Source organism: Archocentrus centrarchus, unplaced genomic scaffold (assembly GCF_007364275.1).
Source record: "Archocentrus centrarchus isolate MPI-CPG fArcCen1 unplaced genomic scaffold, fArcCen1 scaffold_55_ctg1, whole genome shotgun sequence".
Lineage (NCBI taxonomy): Eukaryota > Metazoa > Chordata > Actinopteri > Cichliformes > Cichlidae > Archocentrus > Archocentrus centrarchus.
In genome coordinates, this window is record NW_022060277.1 from 1,944,391 (window position 1) to 1,948,262 (window position 3,872).

Here is a 3,872-nt window from a genome sequence, read left to right on the forward strand (position 1 = left end):
GTAGAAGGACAGAGTGCCAGCAGGACAGTCCACATACACTGCTACTCTGTTAGAACCAGAGGAGGAGGAGGAGGAGGAGGAGGAGATGGATGTTAGTCTCTTATTGTGAATGACAGACTGAGGACGACCATCATAGCAGTTCAGACTCCAGGACTGATCATTGTATCCAAACACACAGTCTTTACTGACTCCTTTGGCTGTAGCTCAGTAGGTAGAGCAGGTCACCTACTGATCGGAAGGTCAGTGGTTCGATTCCTGGCTACTCCGGGCTACATGCCAATGTATCCTTGGGCAAGATACTTAACCCCAAGTTGCTCTCCGACCGTCCCGTCGGAGTATGAATGTGTGTGAATGTTAGCTAATTAAAAGCACTTAGCTTAGTAAAACATGGAAGTGCTTGTATGAATGGGAGTGCATGGGTGAATGTAAAACGTGTTGTATAAGCGCTTTGAGTGCTCATACTGAGTAGAAAAGCGCTATATAAGAACTACTCCATTTACCATTTACCATCCTTTCCTTCTGATTCTTCTGTAACTCACTGATATATAAACGTTTCCTCTCCACTCGACCTCCCAGTAACAGCGACCAGTCAGACCATTTCTACACAGCAGCTGTTTCCAATAATCAAACCTGTCTGGATGATCAGGATATGACTGAACCTCCTCCACATGTGTCACCTTCCTGTTGTTGTCACACAGTTGTAGCCATTTGTTCACTGTGTTTGTGTCGATTGTGAGTTGACAGGAATCTGATGGAGAGAACAAACACAATCCAGCTGCAGTTATTGATCCATCATCTGTTCATTGATTGACACTTTGATGATGACTCCTGACATCAGAGATGTGAATGAGTGATGTGACAGTTTGAAGATGGTTGAATGTGTGCTGCTTTGTTTTCATCAATCACATTAAAAACACACTTACACTTCCTCAGACCTGGGCTCAGCCATCGCACTCCAGCAGGCTCCGCCCTGAAAGGAGGAGGGGGGTCAGAGGTTATTTCCTGTCTTCCTCTGAGCGTCTGCATCTCTGTTTTCTACATGTTTTTGTTCTGGCTCGGCCGCACGGCTAATTTCCCTTTAGGGCCGATGAAAGTGAAGCTGCGAGCACCACGAGGGATGACCGCATCATTGAACTGTTCTCAGATCAGCATCAAAACCCTGCAGCTGCAGGTCTGACCCGGCTACAGGCAGAGGCAGTGATGGCCAGTGGGAGCCTGTTTGAACACTTTGGAGTTCATTCTTTGAAGCTTTCAGTCTGGATGTTGTTGATGAGAAAGAAAGCATTCAAATGCAGCACTGGGCTCATCAAACTTCTTCTCCATCATTAAGTAGAGGAAAAGAAGTGACAGAGTCACAGCTGTGCCTCAGAGGCACACACACACTTGAAGATGTCTGACCTTTGAATATGACAAGTATAGGAAAATGATCCACGGATCAAGGAGATCAGATCCTGTGGATTAGTCTGCAGCACCATCAGATTGTTTTCCTGTTTTTGTCTCAAAGTGTCCTTTATACGGTCAGAAAGGCACAAAAGTCAAGAGGATTTAACCCAACAGCTGAAATGATGTTAGAACAGAGGATGTCCACGTGTTGGGCTCTTTGTCTTTCAGCAGTGCTTCACAGGATCTTCCAGTTACACATTGTTTTCACACTGGAACAACATTTGAATCTTCATTTGAACATCAATTCAAAATGACTCATTGAAGGGAATTTGCAGCTTTTGTCTTCCAGCTGAGAACTTAGAAGATCTGCAAACTGCACAAGGTTGTTAAAAGACTTGAAGCTGGAAATGAGCTCAAAATGGAAAACTGGCTCTGAAATCTGAGACTACATCACGCAGAATAATCACACCAAGAAGAACAACTTCCTCTGTGGAGCTCAGGGGCGGAGCTCAGGGGCGGAGCTATGAAGAGGAGAGAGGAGAGGAGACGAAGAGGAGAGAGCAGAGGAGAAGAAGAGGAGAGAGCAGAGGAGAAGAAGAGGAGAGAGGAGAGGAGACGAAGAGGAGAGAGCAGAGGAGATGAAGAGGAGAGAGCAGAGGAGAAGAAGAGGAGAGAGCAGAGGAGACAAAGGAGAGGAGAGAGCAGAGGAGACAAAGGAGAGGAGAGAGCAGAGGAGATGAAGAGGAGTGAGCAGAGGAGACAAAGAAGAGGAGAGAGCAGAGGAGATGAAGAGGAGTGAGCAGAGGAGACAAAGAGGAGAGAGCAGAGGAGATGAAGAGGAGAGAGCAGAGGAGATGAAGAGGAGAGAGGAGAGGAGACGAAGAGGAGAGAGCAGAGGAGATGAAGAGGAGAGAGCAGAGGAGACGAAGAGGAGAGAGCAGAGGAGATGAAGAGGAGAGAGCAGAGGAGAAGAAGAGGAGAGAGCAGAGGAGATGAAGAGGAGTGAGCAGAGGAGACAAAGGAGAGGAGAGAGCAGAGGAGATGAAGAGGAGTGAGCAGAGGAGACGAAGAGGAGAGAGCAGAGGAGACAAAGGAGAGGAGAGAGCAGAGGAGAAGAAGAGGAGAGAGCAGAGGAGAAGAAGAGGAGAGAGCAGAGGAGACGAAGAGGAGAGAGCAGAGGAGACGAAGAGGAGAGAGCAGAGGAGACAAAGAGGAGAGAGCAGAGGAGACGAAGAGGAGAGAGCAGAGGAGATGAAGAGGAGAGAGCAGAGGAGATGAAGAGTGCAGCAGGAACATGAAGAAGAGCTGAGCATCAAAGAGGCGACAGAGGAAACCTGCGCTGGTAAAGTTTGAAGCTGAACTAAATGCTGCAGCATGGCTCTCACAGATGATGCTTCATCAACATGTTCCAGTTTCTCTGAAGTTTTTCCTCCTGCTGCTGACAATAAAAACAGGAACAATGCTGAACAACTCAAACTGCACTCAGTGATTATTTCAGGATCATTGTGTGACTTCAAGCTTTAGTTCGTACACAGTCTTTGACATTTCACATTCATTTTCCTCTCAAATATAAAACTGTGATCAGTTTGTTCTTCTTTGGATCGAGCTAGGCTAACAGTTTCCTGCTTCCAGTGTTTGTAGGAAGCTAGGATCAATATGTCCTCGGCCTCTCTGTGCACACATTCATCTGATCTGAATCAGGCTCAGAGGGAAAAATGAGTTTTCCCAAAATCCTGCACTGTTAAATATCCTGAGATATCTACAACTTGTTCCTGGAGAAGTTCTCCTTGGAGACCCCCTACATTAATATCCCTTATTGTTCACTTCCAAGAGTGTTTTTGTTGTGAGCAAAGGAAAAATGTTCCTGCATGTGTGATTGTTGATGTCACATGTGCATGAAACAAACAGGAAGTGAGTGAAGGACACAGGAAATGCTTCCAGCTCTTCCTCCTCTATCAGACATCCTCTCCATACCTGAGAGTGTCCAGTCTCCAGCGTGGATCCTTCAGTGCGGCCGACAGCAGCTTCATTCCTGAGTCTCCTGGATGATTGTAGCTCAGGTCCAGCTCTCGCAGATGGGAGGGGTTGGAGCTCAGAGCTGAGGCCAGAGAAGTACAGCCTTCCTCTGTGATCAGACAGCCTGACAGACTGCAGACACACAAAACAACAATCCATCTGTGAGCAATCATTTCCTGTTTGCCACATACAATAACATCGATCCATTTCCATCCATTCAATTTAATGGAGCTTTATTTATAAGTGACAATTGCCAACAGACAACAGCATCATCTCAGGTTGTGTAACAGTGTAAGGTAACAGCCTCCAATCTTAGAGAGAAAGCCCCAACCATCAGACAATCCACTGTGAGCAGCACTTGGTGATGGTGGGAAGGAAGAACTCCCTCTGACAGAAAGATGCTTCCAATGAAAACAGGCTCCAGGAGGAGCTTGGACCATGACTGGTTTCAGTGTGAGGGCAAAGAGAAGAGA

At 46.6% G+C, this 3,872-nt stretch overlaps 1 long non-coding RNA gene across 1 annotated transcript; it reads right to left on the bottom strand.

Moving 5' to 3' along the window:
* Positions 1–735: 735 nt before the first annotated feature.
* LOC115777551 (uncharacterized) lies at positions 736–3,496 on the bottom strand. The gene is made up of 3 exons (XR_004019638.1): positions 3,358–3,496; positions 924–970; positions 736–748 (listed from the first exon to the last, which is right to left on the bottom strand). It is a non-coding gene; the product is annotated as an uncharacterized LOC115777551 (long non-coding RNA).
* Between the last annotated feature and the right edge of the window lie 376 nt (positions 3,497–3,872).